The sequence below is a fragment of the Ambystoma mexicanum genome, chromosome 5p (genome assembly GCF_040938575.1).
Source record: "Ambystoma mexicanum isolate Mex_15411 chromosome 5p, UKY_AmexF1_1, whole genome shotgun sequence".
Taxonomy (NCBI): domain Eukaryota; kingdom Metazoa; phylum Chordata; class Amphibia; order Caudata; family Ambystomatidae; genus Ambystoma; species Ambystoma mexicanum.
In genome coordinates, this window is record NC_090930.1 from 1,068,157,521 (window position 1) to 1,068,181,853 (window position 24,333).

Sequence of the window (24,333 nt, forward strand, 5' to 3'; positions counted from 1 at the left end):
AGACGCACCTGATACTGCTGGGGTTGTGGAGATGGTGCAGACCCAGGAGGGGTCCGAGGGCCGACCAACCACCAGTGAGGGACGTGGTGTGGTGGTGGGGGAGAACCCACAAGTGCTGCAGGTCGTGCTCTCAAGGGGTGTCTCTGCCTGCACCTCCCCCGAGCTGTACTCAGGTGTTGATTCGGATGAGACCTACGTGCCGTCGCAGGTGAGTGTTCCAGGGAGGGATTCTGTTCTGTCTCACCCACCTGCACCAGGGTCAGAACCCTCCATGGGGATGTCAGTGTTGGCAGCTACGCCTTCGGTGGTTACGGATGCAGGGTCATACTCCGCGACATCTGATCCTGTTCCTGGGCCAGCAGATCAGAGGGGGAATGCAGTCCTGCAGCCTCAGGCAGTGCCGGCACAGCAAGGCGCAGTTCGCCTTGCCCCAGACAGGTGTGGTGCCCGCCGACGTGGTGGCCGTACACCACCCGGCAATACCGCATGGGAGCAATCCATTTACGGTATGGCAACCCAACAGGCTGCATCATCCGAGATGATGGCTCAGGCCATGGATAGGGTGGCCACTTCGATTGTCCCCCCAGAAAGGCTGATGGAGCGACTAGAGCAGGCAACCGACTCCATCTGCCAGTCACACAGGGAGGACATGTTGGGGTCCAACAGGGACAGGCGGGCGGCACTGGCGACTCTGCAGGAGGCCATCTCCATTGAGTCCCAGGGCCACAGGGAAGCCCTGAGGCAGGAGCTCCTTCACCTCAGGACGACTCTTGTTGAGCTTGAGGCTTCAACACACCAAAGGACAGAACAGCAGCTGGAGCGTCTCACCCGTACGCTCTCAGCTGAGATGCAGGCAACGAGGGCGGAGGTCCGGGCATCCCGTGAGTTGTTGCATGGGGACCTCCGCACACTCATCCTCCAGAACCAGACCTACCACACCCGCATGCTTGCAGCCATGGAGGAGCAGACTAGGGCCTTGCGTGGGCTGCCTCCCATAGTGCAACCACCTCCGGATGCAGCTGCACAGGGTGATAATAGCGACAGCAGTGATACTCCCACAATAGGGTAGCCGTGTGGGCCATGAGCCCATGGAGGTGTTTTATCTTCCCAGGATCCACGCAGGTGGGTTCTGGTGTGCATCCTGTCCTCGGACCTCCTGGGTGGCCTCCCCAACCCCCCCGGGCCCATCAATGGCCATTTTTGATTGTTTCTTATTTTTATTTTTATTTTGATTTCTTTTATTCCCAATTTTTTTGGGACGATCTGTTGGCTTCCGTGGTTCCTGTGGGCATACGCTGCATTGTGGCTGGGCACATGCAGGCTTGTAATGTATTTGGTTCAGATGCTTGGGTTTGAGTCACACACACCCCTCCTGCTTCCCGTTTCCATGGGCTTGCAAAGGGTGTGCCCAAGTGACAGTGAATTACACAGTGACGTTGGACTCCCATGAGCTGTGTGGGCAGTCTGTAGTCAATACTGTGTATACATTCCTAGTGCATATTGCTGTTGTGTTGTACACTGCATGTTGCATTGATGTGTAACTCTTCTTCTGTGTCTACCTCCCAATTTGCAGGTCCCTTCCTCATGTCCACACAAGGACCTCTAGTCTGGAGATGGGGTCCATGTTGGCAGCAGTGCACCTACAACTCTACATGGCGACAACACTGCACAGTTGGTAGTGGTGGGAGTGCAGGCATTTCCAGGTGGTGAGACTACTAATATGTAACATTTGTGATGTCATGTTAATGGTAGTACGTGCTCAAGTATGTTGTTGGTCCGGCATTGCTGTGAGCATTTCAGGTGTTGCAGGTTTCTAATAGTGCCACTGTACATAGTGAGACTGATGTCATGTTGTGGGGATTACTTTGTTTACCTGCAATTAGCATGACATGGCACGGTGTGTCGTGTGGCGGTGCTGGGGTTGGGTTGGCTGACATGGCACTGTCCTCTTGTTGCATTTTGCAAGTGGGTATTCATTTTAGCTGCTTCAATGTGTAACTTCACAAAACTGCATTGGTGGTGTCTGTGTGGGTAGGGATGCACACATTGTGACACTTCCAGGTGAACAATCTCAGGCTGACATGGTATTCCCGGTTCATTCTCCAGACATTCAGGATCAGTGTCAGGTTGAGTCATCATTGATTGTCAGATGGAATGTGCCAGGGCAGTGTGCACTCCACAGGGGTGTGATTTCTATGTGAAGTAATTAGCCACTAGCTGTGTACGGGCTGCCTCCCCCCGTGCCCTTTCCCCTCCCATGCGCAGCGGCTGTGCATGTGGTTGGGGATGTGGGGCCACCACCATGTCCACGGCCAGGCCCCGGCGTGTTGCAACGTTGTGCAGGACACATGCTGCCACTATGATCCTGCACACTACTGGGGGAGCGTATAACAGCTGCCCGCCAGAACGGTCAAGGGAGCGAAAGCGTGACTTTAGCACTCCGAATGTGTGCTCCACTATGCCCCTGGTTGTAATGTGGGCTGTGTTATATCTTACCTGGGGTGGCGTGGTGGGGTTCCGAATTGGCGTCATCATGTGTGGGCTGAGAGGGTAGGCACTGTCCCCTGTGGAGGTGGTGATTGGTATCATTGGTGGGGTTGTGACCTTGCTCAGTATCCAACATGCATGCATGTGCAGTGGCATACATACTCACCAAGCAGCCATGTATCGCCATGCCGCCCAGCTTCTAGGTCCCGGCTTAGGGTGGACATTCGGTAAATGAAGCTGTCGTGGGTGGAGCCGGGATAGTTGGCATATACTGAGGTGATGATTCCCTTGGCATTACATGCTACCTGCACGTTGATGGAATGCCAGTGCTTGCGGTTCCTATAGATGTGCTCAGATGCCCTGGGGGGACGTAGAGCCACATGGGTGCAGTCGATGGCACCTAGCACTTTGGGGAATCGTGCCACAGCGTAAAAATCCAGGGCGGCAGCATGCCTTTCTGCAGGTGTTCTGGGCAGGTATATGTGCCTGCGGACTGATGGGCGTGCAGTGATGATGTTCAAGACCTGGTGTAGGCAGCGTGACTGGGTGGCCTGTGACACCCCACCCACTATGGCACTTGTCCGCTGAAATGATCCAGTGGCTAAGAAGTGCAGTACATTGAGGACCTTCTCCAGGGGGCTGAGTGCTTAGGAGCACAGGGTGGGTGATGTGAGGTCATCCTCCCACTCACTCACCAGGTCCAGTATAATGTGTGGTGGAAACCTGTACCTCCCATACACCTGGTCATCAGGCATCCCGAAAAGGCTGGTTCTGGGTGTGAATATTCTGGCCCTGACTATCCTCCTCCTCCTCCTTTGGTAGCCCACTGCCACTGCTGCTAGGAACGGTATGTTTATCCTGGCGTCTGAGCTTGTTATTGTTAAAGTCCGCAAATTTATGCTTTGCGCGTGTTCTAGGCGAGCGTGTGACCCGCGCACCCCTGGAATCCAGTTCCCAGTCCAATAGCGTGTGGAAATTCACACGCACCACGGGATACAGCGTGTGACCCGCGCACCCCTGGAATCCAGTTCCCAGTCCAATAGCGTGTGGAAATTCACACGCACCACGGGATACAGGTTTGCTGACGTACTTGCGTGTGTAAGTGCCCGCGCACCCATTAAATACACGTACATAGGCCAATCGCGTGTACGCGCACTTTTGTCCAATTACACGCGATGACACTCTGACGTGCAGTATTTCCACGTGTGCCCCGTCATCACGTGCTGAGTGGGGAACACCCGTGCGGGTCACGGCACAAGACGCGCTTACGCGCTGAGGGACTCTGGTCCAATAGAATCGCGTATGCGTGCTGACGCGCTTACGCGCTAAGGGCCTTTCCTCGGATTTCACGCTGACGTGCAGGATTTTCACGTGCCAAATCACTCCGTATCAAGCTGGCCACGCGAAAACACACGGAAGACCACGCTCCTGCCCAGAAGGCCGAGTTACTGCCCCCCAGTGCCCCGAGCAGCCTCCCACGTGCCATCTGCTGCTGCCTGCCTGCCTGCCTGCTGCCACCGTGCCCTGCCATTTGGTGCCTGCACATCAGCCATCTGCAGGGGTCCAGTTGCTGTGTCCACCCCTGCTGGAACTGAAGACTCCCGACTGGGATTACATCGCTCCACAGCCCAGCCCCAGGACCCAGTTGCCCACCCACACCTGCCTCTGGGGTTGCCATGTCGGGCACTTCCACATCTGGCACCAGTGGCAACCCCAGGCCAGAGGGGCACCAGCTTCACTGTCACCGAAGTTGGTGTCCTGGTGGAGCATGTCCTGGGGCCGTATGATGCCCTCTTTGGATCGTCCCGCGCCAGCAAGGAAGGACGGCAGAGGATCTGGGCCGACTGTGTGGTTGCCATCAACGCGGAGGGGGTGGCAACCCGCGACGTCCTGAAGATCAAGAAGCGCTGGGAGGACTTGAGGTCCAGGACCCTTGTGAAGGCCCGGCGCCTCGTGGAGGGGGGCCGGGGCCGCATGAGTTCCATCCAGATGAGGGTCCTGGAACGCGTACGCCCAGCGCTCCACGCCCAGATCCTTGAGAGGGAGGCCCGTCTGGAGTTGAGCGGTAAGTGTCCAAGCATTACTGTGTGAGACAGGGCATGTTGCGGTGTGCTGGTTCTATGATACTTGCCTGTATGTGTGCCATAGGCCATGTATGCATGTATGTGTGCAGGGACATCATGGTAATGCATGTGCGACCAGTGATGTGTGATCCACATGGTTGTTGCATGTGTTGAAATGCCGCATGGGGAGCCCTATGCAGATTTTGAACATGAGAGCATGCCAGTCTCTGTACCTGGACATGGGTGGGGGTGAGGGATGGGTGCTGATGCCAGGTACATATATGGTAGCCATGTCTGTGTGCCTGACCTGCGTGTCTGTGACTTGTGCATGCCATGGATGCATGACACATGTGTGTGACAATGCACAGATTCAGTGAAGCAGCCAAATTACCCTTGTATCCGCTGTGTTTGGTGTGTTTGGGGCCAGATGGATGTGACTGAGGTGAAGTGTGTGCATGTGATAGGCATGAGCCATGATGCATGTGAGTTACATATCATTGAATGTTTCAAGAGTCCATTGGACATGCATGGAAATGTCCATGGCATGCACCATGCCTGTTACTGTGTGTGTTTTGCCTGGACTGACCCATGTGTTGTGGAGGGACATGATGGAAGTGTACTTTGACAGTGGTGCTCATCTACTATTGCTTCCTGTCTAGGGGACCATTGTACAGTGCCCTGATGCTTGTGTTCTTTGTCTCCCTCTACGCAGCGGCTAGTGAAGAAGAGGGCGGAGACGGTGCTGTGGAGCAAGGCGGCGGGGATGCCCCCACGGCTGCAGCGGAAGGGGTGGGTGAGCCCCCACAGGGGCCTGCTACGGTGGGAGACGGTGAGGAGCCATCCAGGTTGGTGGTTTGCACAGAGGAGGAGGAGGCCGCCACTGGGGCACACATGGGGCCTGGTGGGGGCATCCCTGCTGGTGCAAGTGGTGCAGTCCAGGGCCAGGGGCAGGAGGCAGCACAGGTCTCCGTGGAGGGGCCTGTGCATGTCGCTGTCCCTGACCCTGTGAGTGCACCACCATGCACCAGCAGGGATGCCCCGTCCCAGGCCTGTCCGCAGGTAGAGGGGATGTCCATGTCACCTGACTCCCCTCCACCTGCGGACGTGGGAACCCCTGGCCGTGCGGAGAAGGTCCTGATTGGGGTCGCGATGCGCACGGCTGTGATTCGTGATGCCGTGCGTGTTTCCCGGGAGGAGCACGCACGTCATCACGAAGTGCACCGTGCCGACGTGGCCCAATTGGGATCGGCCATGTTCGGGGTTTCCTGCATGTGTTGGCCAATGTGGCGGCCCTCTCCTCCTCTGTGCAGGCTATCCACCAGTCGTTCCCCTTGCCGTCTTCCAGCCCAGATGCCACCAGGGCCCCCTGTGGACCTGCCCCGACCAATGCAGCCAGCTCGGTGGGGATCCCATCCCTGCCACAGTTGGGAGTCGGAGGTCCAGCAGGGGTGGACAACACAGCAACTGGACCCCAGCAGATGGAAGATGTGACAGCATCATCGGGCAGGGCACGTGCACGACGGCGTCGGTGGTTTCCATCAGCCTGGATGCCGTCGTGCTGGCAGAGGCAGTGGCGTCGGAGGCAGCAGCGGGCTCGACGTGGGAGGCATCATGGCTCTGGGCCATCAAGATCAGAGGGGCAGGCATCGGCCGGAGGGCAGGGCAACCCTGGGATGGTGGTGTCTTCCGTGTGGGAGCAGTTGATCCAGCGGATAGGTGCGGAGCGGCAGCGGGCGGAAGAGGAGCGGCTCGCCATGGTCAGGGCGGAGTTCTCCATGCGTCGGGCGTTGAGGCGGGCTGAGTGCCTTGAGGAAGCTCGCAGGGAGTTTGAGCTGAACATGGGGTTATCCCTGCGAGACCTCGGGGCCAGGACAGAGTCCCGCCTCCAGGACATCGACATGGAGTTCGATGATGCCCTGGCCAGCATCATCAACAAGTGAGCCGCAGGACTTGCCCGCTGCCTTTGTATATAGTTATATAGTTAGTTAGTGTTAGGTTTCCTTTATTTGTTTTTATTATTTTGGACCGCTCGGACAATGGCCACTTTTTTGTATATATTTTTTTCATTAGGTAGTAGTAGGTTTCCTTTATGGTGTTGGGCTCATGGACCCTGGTACATTCCTGTATTTAGTTTGTTTTTTAAAAGGAACATTTTCTTTTTTTCATTATTGTGTTCACCATGTGGAAATGGTTTTTCATTCTTTTGCTTCTACTTGATATTGCTTTGGTCAACATTTGTTTTTGTATTCCTTTTTCGTTTTTTGATTTTTACTTTTGTTCTCCAACATGGACCATTTATTTTATTATCCACATAGTTGTATGTTTGATTTGTTTACTTATTTTTAATCTTTAATACATTTTTTATTTTTACTTCCACTTGTCTTATTTTGTCTTTGGTTTCATACATGTCATGATATGGGTTTTGACATTCACTTGCAGCCATTGTGTATGTGTGTGTGACGGACATGTGTTCATTTACATACTTGCCATTGGGGTTGTGTCATGTAATTGCATTCACTATGTGGGTGGATGCAATCCTTGCCTGGGTGTTTGTGCTGGGTTTGCTGCCCATCACTGCCATGATTGTGTATCGTCAGGACCTGGGGGCAGGGGGACATGGGTGGGGGCCTGGTGGAGGGTGACCCTGCACTGCTGGGGTGTGGGGGTGGTGGGTGACATGAGTGGGGGCCTGGTGGAGGCTGCCCCTGCACTGCTGGGGTGTGGGGGTGGTGGGAGACATGAGTGGGGGCCTGGTGGAGGGTGCCCCTGGTGGCTGGGGTGTGGGGGTGGTGGGAGACATGAGTTGGACATGGGTGGGGGCCTGCTGGCAGGTGCCCCACAGTGCTGGGGGGTGGGGGTGGTGGGTGACATGAGTGGGGGCCTGGTGGAGGCTGCCCCTGCACTGCTGGGGTGTGGGGGTGGTGGGAGACATGAGTGGGGGCCTGGTGGAGGGTGACCCTGCACTGCTGGGGTGTGGGGGTGGTGGGAGACATGAGTGGGGGCCTGGTGGAGGGTGCCCCTGGTGGCTGGGGGGTGGGGGTGGTGGGTGACATGAGTGGGGGCCTGGTGGAGGCTGCCCCTGCACTGCTGGGGTGTGGGGGTGGTGGGAGACATGAGTGGGGGCCTGGTGGAGGGTGACCCTGCACTGCTGGGGTGTGGGGGTGGTGGGAGACATGAGTGGGGGCCTGGTGGAGGGTGACCCTGCACTGCTGGGGTGTGGGGGTGGTGGGAGACATGAGTGGGGGCCTGGTGGACGGTGCCCCTGCACTGCTGGGGTGTGGGGGTGGTGGGAGACATGAGTGGGGGCCTGTTGGAGGGTGCCCCTGGTGGCTGGGGTGTGGGGGTGGTGGGAGACATGAGTGGGGGCCTGGTGGAGGGTGCCCCTGATGGCTGGGGGGTGGGGGTGGTGGGTGACATGAGTGGGGGCCTGGTGGAGGCTGCCCCTGCACTGCTGGGGTGTGGGGGTGGTGGGAGACATGAGTAGGGGCCTGGTGGAGGGTGCCCCTGGTGGCTGGGGGGTGGGGGTGGTGGGTGACATGAGTGGGGGCCTGGTGGAGGGTGCCCCTGCACTGTTGGGGTGTGGGGGTGGTGGGAGACATGAGTAGGGGCCTGGTGGAGGGTGCCCCTGGTGGCTGGGGGGTGGGGGTGGTGGGTGACATGAGTGGGGGCCTGGTGGAGGGTGCCCCTGCACTGCTGGGGTGTGGGGGTGGTGGGAGACATGAGTGGGGGCCTGGTGGACGGTGCCCCTGCACTGCTGGGGTGTGGGGGTGGTGGGAGACATGAGTGGGGGCCTGGTGGAGGGTGCCCCTGGTGGCTGGGGTGTGGGGGTGGTGGGAGACATGAGTGGGGGCCTGGTGGAAGGTGCCCCTGGTGGCTGGGGGGTGGGGGTGGTGGGTGACATGAGTGGGGGCCTGGTGGAGGGTGCCCCTGGTGGCTGGGGTGTGGGGGTGGTGGGAGACATGAGTGGGGGCCTGGTGGAGGGTGCCCCTGGTGGCTGGGGGGTGGGGGTGGTGGGTGACATGAGTGGGGGCCTGGTGGAGGCTGCCCCTGCACTGCTGGGGTGTGGGGGTGGTGGGAGACATGAGTAGGGGCCTGGTGGAGGGTGCCCCTGGTGGCTGGGGGGTGGGGGTGGTGGGTGACATGAGTGGGGGCCTGGTGGAGGGTGCCCCTGCACTGCTGGGGTGTGGGGGTGGTGGGAGACATGAGTGGGGGCCTGGTGGAGGGTGCCCCTGGTGGCTGGGGTGTGGGGGTGGTGGGAGACATGAGTTGGACATGGGTGGGGGCCTGCTGGCAGGTGCCCCACAGTGCTGGGGGGTGGGGGTGGTGGGTGACATGAGTGGGGGCCTGGTGGAGGCTGCCCCTGCACTGCTGGGGTGTGGGGGTGGTGGGAGACATGAGTTGGACATGGGTGGGGGCCTGCTGGCAGGTGCCCCACAGTGCTGGGGGGTGGGGGTGGTGGGTGACATGAGTGGGGGCCTGGTGGAGGCTGTCCCTGCACTGCTGGGGTGTGGGGGTGGTGGGAGACATGAGTTGGACATGGGTGGGGGCCTGCTGGCAGGTGCCCCACAGTGCTGGGGGGTGGGGGTGGTGGGTGACATGAGTGGGGGCCTGGTGGAGGCTGCCCCTGCACTGCTGGGGTGTGGGGGTGGTGGGAGACATGAGTGGGGGCCTGGTGGAGGGTGACCCTGCACTGCTGGGGTGTGGGGGTGGTGGGAGACATGAGTGGGGGCCTGGTGGAGGGTGCCCCTGGTGGCTGGGGGGTGGGGGTGGTGGGTGACATGAGTGGGGGCCTGGTGGAGGCTGCCCCTGCACTGCTGGGGTGTGGGGGTGGTGGGAGACATGAGTGGGGGCCTGGTGGAGGGTGACCCTGCACTGCTGGGGTGTGGGGGTGGTGGGAGACATGAGTGGGGGCCTGGTGGAGGGTGACCCTGCACTGCTGGGGTGTGGGGGTGGTGGGAGACATGAGTTGGACATGGGTGGGGGCCTGCTGGCAGGTGCCCCACAGTGCTGGGGGGTGGGGGTGGTGGGTGACATGAGTGGGGGCCTGGTGGAGGCTGCCCCTGCACTGCTGGGGTGTGGGGGTGGTGGGAGACATGAGTTGGACATGGGTGGGGGCCTGCTGGCAGGTGCCCCACAGTGCTGGGGGGTGGGGGTGGTGGGTGACATGAGTGGGGGCCTGGTGGAGGCTGCCCCTGCACTGCTGGGGTGTGGGGGTGGTGGGAGACATGAGTGGGGGCCTGGTGGAGGGTGACCCTGCACTGCTGGGTTGTGGGGGTGGTGGGTGACATGAGTGGGGGCCTGGTGGAGGCTGCCCCTGCACTGCTGGGGTGTGGGGGTGGTGGGAGACATGAGTGGGGGCCTGGTGGAGGGTGACCCTGCACTGCTGGGGTTTGGGGGTGGTGGGAGACATGAGTGGGGGCCTGGTGGAGGGTGCCCCTGGTGGCTGGGGGGTGGGGGTGGTGGGTGACATGAGTGGGGGCCTGGTGGAGGGTGCCCCTGCACTGCTGGGGTGTGGGGGTGGTGGGAGACATGAGTGGGGGCCTGGTGGAGGGTGCCCCTGGTGGCTGGGGTGTGGGGGTGGTGGGAGACATGAGTTGGACATGGGTGGGGGCCTGCTGGCAGGTGCCCCACAGTGCTGGGGGGTGGGGGTGCAAGGGGACATGAGTTGGTGTTCATTAGTTCAAGGAGACATGTGCCTTTGCTGGGGGGCATGCCCATGTTGGGTGGGCTGCCTGCGGGACATGACCAGGGATGCAGGGTAGTCCCCTGTGGTGTGGGCTGCCTGCAGGGGCCGTGGAGGGTGTACAGGGTACACCTGGGAGGACCCACACTGTCAAATCACATGTGGAACTTCCCGCGCACCCCTGAAATACACGCGCCCAGGCTATTCGCGTGTGGAACTTCCCGCGCACCCCTGAAATACACGCGCCCAGGCTATTCGCGTGTGGAACTTCCCGCGCACCCCTGAAATACACGCACCCAGGCTATTCGCGTGTGGAACTCCCCGCGCACCCCTGAAATACACGCGCACCCAGGCTATTCGCGTGTGGAACTTCCCGCGCACCCCTGAAATACACGCGCCCAGGCTATTCGCGTGTGGAACTTCCCGCGCACCCCTGTAATACACGCGCCCAGGCTATTCGCGTGTGGAACTTCCCGTGCACCCCTGAAATACACGCACCCAGGGTATTCGCGTGTGGAACTCCCCGCGCACCCCTGAAATACACGCGCCCCCATGCTATTCGCGTGTGGAACTTCCCGCGCACCCCTGAAATACACGCGCCCAGGCTATTCGCGTGTGGAACTTCCCGCGCACCCCTGAAATACACGCGCCCAGGCTATTCGCGTGTGGAACTTCCCACGCACCCCTGAAATACACGCGCCCAGGCTATTCGCGTGTGGAACTTCCCGCGCACCCCTCAAATACACGCGCCCAGGCTATTCGCGTGTGGAACTTCCCGCGCACCCCTGGAATACACGTAGCCCGCTCCCCCAGGCCCGATCGCGTGAGGAACTTCACACGAACCCCTGTAATACACGTAGCCCGCTACCCCAGGCCCGATCGCGTGAGGAACTTCACGCGAACCCCTGTAATACACGTAGCCCGCTCCCCCAGGCCCGATCGCGTGTGAAACTTCACGCGAACCCCTGAAATACACGTAGCACGCTCCCCCAGGCCCGATCGCGTGAGTGACTTCACGCGAACCCCTGTAATACACGTAGCCCGCTCCCCCAGACGCGATCGCGTGTGAAACTTCACGCGAACCCCTGAAATACACGTAGCACGCTCCCCCAGGCCCGATCGCGTGAGAAACTTCACGCGAACCCCTGAAATACACGTAGCCCGCTCCCCCAGGCCCGATCGCGTGAATAACTTCACGCGAACCCCTGTGATGCACGTACCCTGCTGAAATCGCGTGTTAGACTTCCCGCGCACTCCGGTATACACGCACACGTATTTTTTGTCAGCGGTTGTCCGTGTTTGTGGGTACCCCTTTGCACGTCATTTTTCCTGGAGGGCCACAGTATGGGACATTCATCATGGCAGTATATAGGTGCTATTTGTTGGCGCACCTTTTGGCGCACATTTCTTACAGCCGCAAAGACGCTACCGCCTGCTTTCTTGTGGCGGTCGTGTTTGTGCCTGTGCGCTGGTTTGAGCGTGCGCTTTTTTCCCCTATTCTATTCCATGAATACGTGTTGTAGGCGAGCGTGTGGGCGTTCCGCGCACTTGTGCCCTGTACTTCCCCCGTGACGCCCACGTTTTGGCAAGTTGTTCCCCATTCCGAGTGTTACGCCCGTGTTCCGCCTACTTTTGTTGCGTGCGCCGCGCTATGTGCGAATTTCGCTGTGGCCTGTGCAATTTTCGCTGTGACCTGGCGCACGCTGTTAGATGGCCTGTGCGCCAACGTGCGCCGCGCACTTTTTTATCGCACATACGCTGGTTTTCTCGCGCACGGCCTTCCATGAATCGACGTGCGCTGCTTTTCGTGCGATTTTCGCAATTGCACTGCGATTTTCGCTATTCCACTGCGATTCGCACGTTTTTGCCCACTTGCGCCGCGCTAATTATTCCATGAATCGGCCTGTGTGTATCTCTAATGGTCACTTCCAGGATACGTTGTAGTCATAATAAGAATGTCACATTTGTCTTACTGTCTTACTGAGCAAATCACATTTTCAAAACCTAGAACAAGTGTGTAAACAATGTTTTTATTTTTTTTAATAGCGTATGACTCCCATCTGAAAACAGATAAGACTCGTACACAAAACAAAGTCATTTTAAAGAAAGTTCAAATATAAAGAAACCATTTTTCATCCCATTTGTTTTACTAAAAAGCAGGAAAGGGAGATCAATTATGCAGTAATACAGATGTCACGTGAGCAAGTGCATATCCTTTTTGTTCATCTCTCACACTTCCTAGTTTTCCCAAGATTACAAATAGGAATTCACATAAAGCCAGGATACGACTCTGCGCTTGTCCACCCATCAGACTAACCAACCACGCCTCATTTCCAAACACCATGTCTAAGCATATTTTATGCTCTTCCCTTAAGGCAGTGCAGCCCATGACAAGGTGTTTAGTGATTTCTTTCAAATCTACCATGCCACATAGCCTACAATTTAGTGTGCCCCCCACCCCCATCCCAGCTACCACCTCTCTCAAGCTTAGGAAGTTAATTTAAACAGAAACTGAGGTGTAGTGACCTTCTTCTTGGGCACAGAAAGATAAGAATATACCTTGAGACCTGTTCCCGCTTGTATGTAAACTTAGCGTATTCCTTGTATAGTGTGTGCTTTGCTATGTCTTCTGATGTTTTCCACCAATCAAACTGAAACAGCAATGTTTAGATAGATTATCATTTCACAGTGTTCATACAGTCTGGTACACTCCTACTGCACTCTTTTGGAACAAAATCCCTGTGACAAATGAGAAGGAGACAAATAACATCACTGAGGCTTCGACCCTATTTTGCATTAAATTAAATTGAATAGCATTGTAGGGACATGAGAATTGCCACAGATCTGTGTATTTAACACATATGCCTGTGATAATAGAGCTGTATGCATGAATCCTCAAGTACAGAATGCACACTGGGCTTGTTGCTCATTAAATTGTACACAACACTCACCCTAACATTAAAATGTTTGCAGCATTGAAGCATATATACTCATTCTGACAGCTTCAGAATTCGGACGTGAAGATAAAATGTCTGCTATGTCAGTCATTACGTTTGGGTCCAAGAAACATGAAGAGATACTGTTTCCTGCCCAGCTATGTATCTTGGTCTTACTGTAGGGATGGTTGTGCGCATGGCCAGTTCCCAATGCACAGAAAACCTTATAGAATAAGGTGTATGGGATGTTAAGGCATGTGCAAGCAAAATGGTTATTTGGTGAAAAAGGGAATGCTGTTTGATTTATTTGTGTCCATTTATTTAAATAGCACTGCATAAGATGGGGAGAATCTGTAGGATTCGGTGGTATAGATTTCCCTGTTGGAAAGCCCATTGCAGATTTATGGAGCTGCTCTCACTAGTGGGGGGGAGAACATTTGTGATTAGTGTGAAGAAGAAGAGAAATAATTTACCTGGTAGGAAAGAGGCAAGGTGCAAACTCAGTCTTCTTCAGCTTTTTCTTTCAACTGTTTGAAAATAGGAGACAGGAAATAATATCTCATGATAGGTAGGGTGACATAAAACTCAAGCGCTTGTTTAAGCCAGTTTGTAGTGTTTAAAGGGCCAGCATGGTCTTCAATCCAAATGTTGTCTGTCTCTGTGTATTTTGAAGTTACCCTTCCAGATAGTCACACTCATATCCTAAGGTTCTGCCCTTGAACTGAAAATGTTCCCCACAAGGGGAGATCTCCATTGTGTTCCCCACAAGGGGATGATGCTGTCCCGATGCATATTCATTTGATGTCTGAGTGTATGCCCGATTTCGTCAAAAATTTAAATTGCAGGTTGGTATGTAGTATATGCAATCCAAAACACCACATTGGTGGATGTGCCGGCCTGTTAACACATGGTATTCCTCCCCACATACCCTTCTGCAATCAGCCACCTCTTGGAGACATACATCATGAGTGAGAGGGAGACAGACAGCGAGCTGGGAGTGCATTTGTCTAATCACTGCTTCTTACAGCTGAAAAAGGAAATGCCCCAACTTTGTGCTGCATACATCACAGTTGTATACATGGCAACAGATTACAGCATCATTTCATGCTAATATGAACCTTATATTTCAATAGGCTTTGAATGGCCATTTTACTTAAAAGGTCAAACATCACTTGATTTCTATTGGACATAAACACTTCCTGAAACACATGACTTCCAATGCTAATTACCAAGACTATGTGGTTTACCAAATTTCACTGAATCACAAGATATATGTTACAACCTTAAAACTGGACAGAACAGGGTTAGCAAATGACACACGTCTTTAGACTTCTTAGCCCACTTTGCTCAAGACATACATAAGTTATCTGGTTTTCTATTGGCCAATTTCCCTACCTTATCTTTTCTGACAGTGTTCCAGTTTCATTTTATGAGTCACACCATTGAAAATCACATTATGCTATTAAATGCTGCCAAATTTTCTGCACCTGTCTTCAGATGCTCTCGGGCAATCTTGGCTGGGGCTCAATCATGTATCTGGGGTTTTCCCAACTCTATGTTTCTGTGATTCTAAACACTTGTAAACTCCTATAAGACTCACAGCCTTTATTCATTTGCAAGGCAAACTGTGGAGTCCATTTTAAGAAAATGGATGACTGCTGCCGTCATGTTTCTGTTGTCAGGGAACTACTTTACTGCATATATTGGAACACTACCAGTTTTATGATGTCTAATGTCTATTGATTGTGAGTAATATCCTCCATGTCTAAACACAGTGTGTCCGAATTTCTGTGTTATTCTGTAATAAATACATTTTACCTTGTCTCTTATACAACTATATGATGTCATAGGTGAAATGACATCACTTCTGTCATCCTTGGTTGACACCATATTTATCCTCACTGTTTCTGTTTAGGGTATGGATAATACAGTTGTCTGAGTGCACCATTCTTCTCATATATGCATTATTGGCACAGTGGACGGAACACGGCCCTTACATGGCATAGTCAGCTGTCTGTCACCACATAGTTGGTGGAGGATCTACTCCTCTACAGGTAAAAAGGATTTCTGTGTTTATTTTGTATATTTTGTATTATTAATTATAATACAACCAATAGTTTTTTTTATACATATAATCCAAGCATCAGAAAATAAAACAGGCATAAAGTACATCATATACATTAGTAAAGCAAATATAATTAGGCCATTAATAGATTTAACACATTCCTAATAAACGTATAGTGTTTCGTCAAGTGATAGATTAGTCCCAAGTCATTACCATGAAAGAAAGCCTCCAACATCAATTTTTTGAATTAGTAAAGAGATTGGGCTTACTATAAACTAAAAGCAGTAGTTCTGCGTATCTGTGCTAAGCTCTCACAGGCAAGTATGGTATGTTTTACGGTATTTGTGTTCAATTTGTGCCATGATAAGGTTGGCATACTGCTGTGCCATTTTAGTACTGATAGCCCTTCCTGTTTTCTGAAGGTAAATGCTATTGCCAAATGAGAACCAGTTGTGGGTGATTATGGCTTTAGCCCCCTTTGCAGGGGACATACATGGCCATTCGCACCCCAGGGTTTATACGGGGGTGCAGATGCCCCCCCTACACAGCCAATCTCCTGAGGGAAAAAAGACTCCATGGTCACTCCACATTAAAAAAGAATTGCGCCACCTGGGGATGGGCCACGGGTGGCTGCAACAGCAGGCAGATAATGTATACTCTTGCCCAGTGTTTCAGTCAACTGATTGGCTAATGGCCCTTCCCCGGGTGCAAATATAAATTTACATGAGTTTTGTTACTGTATCCGTGAGTGGTTCTTTCTGTTCAGGAGTTCCCTGCAGGCTGCTCGTGCTCGCTGATAGGGGTTGTTAGTCCACAGTGACTCAACATCCATAGTGGCCAAGATGTCACCTTCACAGAGAGACCCAAAGACCTGTTGTTTGTTGTGCAAGTCTGTGGTGTACTGTATGTAACCGGGAGTCTTACTGACCACGAGATTTGCTATGATTTCCTCTGAGATGCAGATGTTTTCTGTCAATGGGCAAGAGCAGGTCCTGTGCACATCACTGGCACTCTGTACTTGGTTAAAAAAGAAATCAGCCAGACTATTCTTTTTATCACTAAAATTCACATTTCCCTTTTACAAAACATACAATGAAATTGTATTTCTTCTTTTCCTTCTTCAGCTGTTCATCTCTTTCAGTGATTGTTCTGTTTCAATTGAATACTGCCCAAGGAAGAGACTCATGTGGTCTTGAAAGCTCGTAGCCCAAATTATGACTGAAACCTTTTTGACATTTTGGGGCCGATTCATGGAACAAACGTGCGCCGAAAATCTTCGCGCAAGCAGGCGCAAGCAGGCGCAAGCAAGCGCAAGCGGAAAAAAACAGGCGCACGTGCACGCGTGCGATACATGGAAGTCCCTGCGCGTGTTTACCACGGGATGTGCGCCAAACCCGTGCATGGCGCACACGTCACTGCAACATCCCAAAAGACGTGCGCGATGCGCACAGTGAAAGCGCACAACCTCGGCGCATACACCAGAAAGTGGGCGGAACACGGGGCGTAATGCGCGGAATGGGGAACAACTCGCGAAAACAAGGGCGTAACTGGGGATGTACTGCAGGGAAGCAGACGGAACGCCCACACGCACCCGAACCACACGTATTCATGGAATCGAATAGGGCAAAACCACGCACAGCGAAAGACACGCACAAGCCGATACACGTCCGCCACACGAAGGCAGGCGGTAGCGTCCCTGCGCATTACAAAAGTGGCAACATACAGCAATTGTGCGAGCGGGGCACGTGTATTTCGGGGTTGCGCGGGAAGTTACACACGCGATTGAGCGGGATATGTGTATTCCGGGGGTTCGCGGGAAGTCACACATGCGATCGGGCCTGGGGGAGCGTGCTATGTGTATTTCAGGGGTTCGCGTGAAGTTTCTCACGCGATCGGGCCTGGGGGAGCGTGCTACGTGTATTTCAGGGGTTCGCGTGAACTTTCTCACGCGATCGGGCCTGGGGGAGCGTGCTACGTGTATTTCAGGGGTTCGCGTGAACTTTCTCACGCGATCGGGCCTGGGGGAGCATGCTACGTGTATTTCAGGGGTTCGCGTGAAGTTTCTCACGCGATCGGGCCTGGGGGAGCGTGCTACGTGTATTTCAGGGGTTCGCGTGAACTTTCTCACGCGATCGGGCCTGGGGGAGCGGGGTACCACTCACCGTCTGCCTTGCGTGTAGAAGATCGCGTAGCCAACACCCGCTGTGAAGTAATAGCGTGTGAACCTCAACGGATGGAAAACACACGCACCGCACGAAAAGCACGTACAGAACATAAATGCACGCGGGATCACCAAGCCCTGCCAGGGCAACGCCCGTGCGCAAAACGTCACAGACGCGCTTACGCTGCAAGGGCCTTGGGTCCAATGAAATCGCGTACGCGTGCTGACGCGCTTACGCGCTAAGGGCCTTTCCTCGATTTTCACGCTGACGTGCAGGATTTTCACGTGCCAAATCACTCCGTATCAAGCTGGCCACGCGAAAACACACGGAAGACCACGCTCCTGCCCAGAAGGCCGAATCACTGCCCCCCCAGTGCCCCGAGCAGCCTCCCACGTGCCATCTGCTGCTGCCTGCCTGCCTGCCTGCCTGCTGCCACCGTGCCCTGCCATTTGGTGCCTGCACATCAGCCATCTGCAGGGGTCCAGTTGCTGTGTCCACCCCTGCTGGAACAGAAGACTCCCGACTCGGATAACATCGCTCCACAGCCCAGCCCCAGGACCCAGTTGCCCACCCACTCCTGCCCCTGGGGTTGCCATGTCGGGCACATCAACATCTGGCACCAGTGGCAACCCCCAGCTAGAGGGGCAGAGGGGCACCAGCTTCACTGCCACCGAAGTTGGTGTCCTGGTGGAGCAAGTCCTGGGGCAGTATGATGCCCTCTTCGGATCGTCCCGCGCCAACAAGGAAGGACGGGACAGGATCTGGGCCGACTGTGTGGTTGCCATCAACGCGGAGGGGGTGGCAACCCGCACCATCCAGAAGGTCAAGAAGCGCTGGGAACACTTGAGGTCCAGGACCCTCAGGAAGGCCCGGCGCCTCGTGGAGGGGGGCCGGGGCCGCATGAGTTCCATCCAGTTGAGGGTCCTGGAACGCGCACACCCAGCGCTCCACGCCCAGGTCCTTGAGAGGGAGACCCGTCTGGAGTTGAGCGGTAAGTGGCCAAGCATTGCTGTGTGAGACAGGGCATGTAGCAGTGTGCTGGTTGTCTGATACTTGCCTGCATGTGTGACATAGGCCATGTACGCATGTATGTGTGCAGGGACATCATGGGAATGCATGTGCGACCTGTAATGTGTGAACCGCACGGTTGTTGCATGTGTTTGAATGCGACATGGGGAGCCCTGTGCAGATTGCACACATGAGAGCATGGCAGTCTCTGTTCCTGGACATGGGTGGGGGCGAGGGATGGGTGCTGATGCCAGATACATATGTGGTATCCATGTCTGTGTGCCTGACCTGCGTGTCTGTGACTTGTGAGTGCCATGGATGCATGACACATGTCTGTGACAATGTACAGATTCACTGATGCAGCCTAGTCATCCTTGTATGCACTGTGATTGGGGTGTACGGGGCCAGATGGATGTGACTGAGGTGAAGTGTGTGCATGTGATAGGCATGACCCATGATGCATGTGAGTCCCATTACATTGTATGATTCGAGAGTCCATTGGACATGCATTGAAATGTCCATGGCACGCATCATCACTGTCACTGTGTGTGTTTTGCCTGGACTGACACATGTGTTGTGGTGTGACATGATGGAAGTGTACTTTGACAGTGGCACTCATCTGCTATTGCTTCCTGTCTAGGGGACCATTGTACAGTACCCTGATGCTTGTGTTCTATGTCTCCCTCTACGCAGTGGCTAGTGAAGGAGAGGGCGGAGACGGCGCTGTGGAGCAAGGCGGCGGGGATGCCCCCACGGCTGCAGCGGAAGGGGTGGGTGAGCCCCCACAGGGGCCTGCTATGGCGGTAGACGGCGAGGAGCCATCCAGGTTGGTGGTTTCCACAGAGGAGGAGGAGGCCGCCACTGAGGCGCACATGGGGCCTGGTGGGGGCATCCCTGCTGGTGCAAGTGGTGCAGTCCAGGGGCAGGGGCAGGAGGCAGCACAGGTCACCGTGGAGGGGCCTGTGCATGTCGCTGTCCCTGAACCTGTGGGTGCACCACCTTGCACCAGCAGGGATGCCCCGTCCCAGGCCCGTCCGCAGGTAGAGGGGATGTCCATGTCATCTGACTCCCCTCCACCTGCGGACGAGGGGACCCCTGGCCGTGTGGAGAAGGTCCTGATTGGGGTCGCGATGCGCACGGCTGTGATTCGTGATGCCGTGCGTGCTTTCCAGGAGGAGCACGCACGTCATCACGAAGAGCACCGTGCCGACGTGGCCCAATTGGGATCGGCCATGTTCGGGGGTTTCCTGCATGTGTCGGCCAATCTGGCGGCCCTCTCCTCCTCTGTGGAGACCATACGCCAGTCGTTCTCCTTGCCGTCTTCCTGCCCAGATGCCACCAGGGCCCCCTGTGGACCTGCCCTGACCAATGCAGCCAGCTCGGTGGGGATCCCATCCCTGCCACAGTCGGGAGTCGAAGGTCCAGCAGGGGTGGACACACCAGCAACTGTCCCCCTGCAGATGGAGGATGTGCCGGCATCATCTGGCAGGGCACGTGCACGACGGCATCGGTGGATTCCATCAGCCTGGATGCCGTCGTGCTGGCAGAGGCAGTGGCGTCGGAGGCAGCAGCAGGCTCGACGTGGGAGGCATCATGGCTCGGGGCCATCAAGATCAAAGGGGCAGGCATCGGCCGGAGGGCAGGAGAACCCTGGGATGGCAGTGTCTTCCGTGTGGGAGCAGTTGGTCCAGCGGATAGGTGCGGAGCGGCAGCGGGCGGAAGAGGAGCGGCTCACCATGGTCAGGGCGGAGTTCTCCATGCGTCGGGCGTTGAGGCGGGCTGAGTGCCTCGAGGAAGCTCGCAGGGAGTTTGAGGTGGACACGGGGTTGTCCCTGCGAGACCTCGGGGCCAGGACAGAGTCCCGCCTCCGGTACATCGACATGGAGTTCGATGATGCCCTGGCCGGCAACATTACAGAGTGAGCCGCAGGACTTGCCCGCTGCCATTGTATATAGTTCTTTAGTTAGTTAGTGTTAGGTTTCCTTTATTTTTTAAGTTTTTTTTGGACCGCTCGGACAATGGCCACTTTTCTGTATATATTTTTTTTATTAGTTAGTAGTAGTAGGTTTCATTTATGGTGTTGGGCTCATGGACCCTGGGATATTCTTGTACATAGTTTGATGTTTGGAAAACATTTGTTGGATTTATATTTGTGTTCACCATGAGGCAATGGTTTTTCCTTATTTTTTCCCCCCATTATTTTTCTTTGGACTACATTAGTTTTTGGATTCCTTTGTTTTTTGATTTTTTCTATTAGTTCTCGGACATGGACCATTTGTTTTGTCATCCCCATTGTTGTGTGTTTTATTTCTTTACTTCATTTTCATCTTTAATACATACATTTATTACTTACATTTGTGGTATTTTCTCATTGATTTCATGCATGTCATGATATGGGTTTTGATATTCACTTGCACCCATTGTGTATGTGTGTGTGACGGACATGTGTTCATTTACATACTTGCCATTGGGGTTGTATCATGTAATTGCATCTACTATGTGGGTGGATGCAATCCTTGGCTGGGTGTTTGTGCTGGGTATGCTGCCCATTACTGCCATGATTGCGTTTCGTCAGGACCTGGGGGCAGGGGGACATGAGTGGGGGCCTGCAGGGGGGTGGGGTGCAAGGGGACATGAGTGGGGGCCTGCTGGGGGGTGGGGGTGCAAGGGGACATGAGTGGGACATGGTTGGGGGCCTGCTGGCAGGTGCCCCACAGTGCTGGGGGGTGGGGGTGCAGGGGGACATGAGTGGGGGCCTGCAGGGGGGTGGGGGTGCAAGGGGACATGAGTGGGGGCCTGCTGGGGGGTGGGGGTGCTGGGGGACATGAGTGGGACATGGTTGGGGGCCTGCTGGCAGGTGCCCCAAAGTGCTGGGGGGTGGGGGTGCAGGGGGACATGAGTGGGGGCCTGCTGGGGGGTGGGGGTGCAAGGGGACATGGTTGGGGGCCTGCTGGCAGGTGCCCCACAGTGCTGGGGGGGGGGGTGGGGGTGCAAGGGGACATGAGTGGGACATGGTTGGGGGCCTGCTGGCAGGTGCCCCACAGTGCTAGGGGGGTGGGGGTGCAAGGGGACATGAGTGGGACATGGTTGGGGGCCTGCTGGCAGGTGCCCCACAGTGCTGGGGGGTGGGGGTGCAGGGGGACATGAGTGGGGGCCTGCTGGGGGGTGGGGGTGCAAGGGGACATGGTTGGGGGCCTGCTGGCAGGTGCCCCACAGTGCTGGGGGGGTGGGGGTGGGGGTGCAAGGGGACATGAGTGGGACATGGTTGGGGGCCTGCTGGCAGGTGCCCCACAGTGCTGGGGGGGTGGGGGTGCAAGGGGACATGAGTGGGACATGGTTGGGGGCCTGCTGGCAGGTGCCCCACAGTGCTGGGGGGTGGGGGTGCAAGGGGACATGAGTGGGGGCCTGCTGGGGGGTGGGGGTGCAAGGGGACATGGTTGGGGGCCTGCTGGCAGGTGCCCCACAGTGCTGGAGGGGTGGGGGTGCAAGGGGACATGAGTGGGACATGGTTGGGGGCCTGCTGGCAGGTGCCCCACGGTGCTGGGGGGTGGGGGTGCAAGGGGACATGTGGCTTGGCTGGGGGGCATGCCCATGGTGGATGGGCTGCCTGCGGGACATGACCAGGGGTGCAGGGTAGTCCCCTGTGGTGTGGGCTGCCTGCAGAGGTCATGGAGGGGGTAGAGGGGAGACCTGGGAGGACCCACACTGGCAATTCACCTCTTCAACTTCCCGCACACCCACGTAATACACTGCCCCACTCGCACAGGCCCAATCGCGTGTAGGATTTCTCGCGCACCCCTGTAATACACGTACCCAGGCCAATCGCGTGTAAAACTTCCCGCGCACCCCTGAAATACACGCGCCCAGGCTATTCGCGTGTGGAACTTCCCGCGCACCCCTGAAATACACGCGCCCAGGCTATTCGCGTGTGGAACTTCCCGCGCACCCCTGAAATACACGCGCCCAGGCTATTCGCGTGTGGAACTTCCCGCGCACCCCTGAAATACACGCGCCCAGCCTATTCGCATGTGGAACTTCCCGCGCACCCCTGAAATACACGCGCCCAGGCTATTCGCGTGTGGAACTTCCCGCGCACCCCTGAAATACACGCGCCCAGCCTATTCGCGTGTGGAACTTCCCGCGCACCCCTGAAATACACGTGCCCTGGCTATTCGCGTGTGGAACTTCCCGCGCACCCCTGAAATACACGCGCCCAGGCTATTCGCGTGTGGAACTTCCCGCGCACCCCTGAAATACACGCGCCCAGGCTATTCGCGTGTGGAACTTCATGCGCACCCCTGAAATACACGTAGCCCGCTCCCCCAGGCCCGATCGCGTGAGAAACTTCACGCGAACCCCTGAAATACACGTTGCCCGCTCCCCCAGGCCCGATCGCGTGAAAAAGTTCACACGAACCCCTGAAATACACGTAGCACGCTCCCCCAGGCCCGATCGCGTGAGAAACTTCACGTGAACCCCTGAAATACACGTAGCCCGCTTGCCGTGCTGGTACAGGGTTAGCGCAGCCCTTTGCGCTGGATTGGGAATTTTGATGGCTTTTCCCTGCGCGGAAGGCGTTCTTGGGGGCGTAACTGGCGCTGCTGCAAAGTCGCTGCGCCACTATGCGCCACGGCTGGTTTTGGTGGCTGGAATCCATGAATACGCTGTGCGCGGAAATGGGTTTTGGCGCACGCGGCTGACGCAGGGATTCGCACCCCTTTGTGTTTAAAAAAAAAAGTAAAAGAACCTAAGCACTTCCTATTATGTCAATGCATTAATATGTGATGACACTTATGCAAGTTCTTGCTTTGACTTAAATTTAAGTCTGGGGGGAGAGGAATGGACTGGGCCCGCACAGTCTCAGTGGGACTTGTTGCTGGGACATCCTTCCGGTTGGGGGAGGTAATGTTCCAGAGATGCTTCTGAAATGTCCTTTAAGAAAAGATGCTTAATTGTGGCACAATGCCATAATGTAAATTGCACAGAAACATTTTGTAGTTTGAGTAATGTCGCTCCAACATACACACACACCTTTGAAAGAGGCGAAAAGCCTATAAAATAGTCCATTTAGCATAAGGATGTTTACCATATTTTTCGTTTTAAGAAATGAGCAAACTATTGTTGCGCGCACCACTGGAAACGTCTGTGCGCTGCACGATGGGCTATTGTAATCACACCCGTCAATAATTAATTTAATGTTAAACTCCCAGGGGCAATGGCCCGGTATAGCGAGGCAGCTCTAATCTGCACATCAATGCGGCACAGCCCACATAGCGCACAGCGCGCGCTGCTCTTTGAATATTAACACATTGCTGTTGCGTCTTTGTGTTCAGTATACCTTGGCCCCCGGCACGTTTTTCTTTGCTCGTGTGCCATTGTTCACAGTCTTAATTTAGATAGAACGGTGCCATGTGAGTAGTAGGCTCTTCGGCACGAGTGGCAATTATGATAACTGCACGCCTTTCACAAGGCTTAGGCTGCACGTGACAAAGGCACCACTTTTAACACAGTAGCTTTCAAATGTTGTGTGACAGACAGGAGGCAGGCGTCCATGTCCCCAGTAAACAGCGAGCGCGGCGGTGCCGCCCAATTGCTGGAGCTATCGACGTGCCTTTATCCCGGACCATGGAAGTGTCATATAGAGGAGACATGTTCGTAATTCACCAGTGGGTAACTTTTTCATTATAAGGGAACAAGGCACGCATTTGGAGGTTGTTTTCCTCTGTGACAGCTCAGACAGTGAGGTAACCCTTTTTTTCTAGCAAGACACACGTGCATGTCTCTAATTCAGATCTGTTGGAGCATAATGTTACCCAATATATTTTAATCTGTGTGTGCTGATTTTGCCTTTTATTTAATGCTCAATGCATTTGTTTTGAGGTATTCTTAGGTTACCCCCAGCGGAGGTGATGATTATGAGCAGTGAATG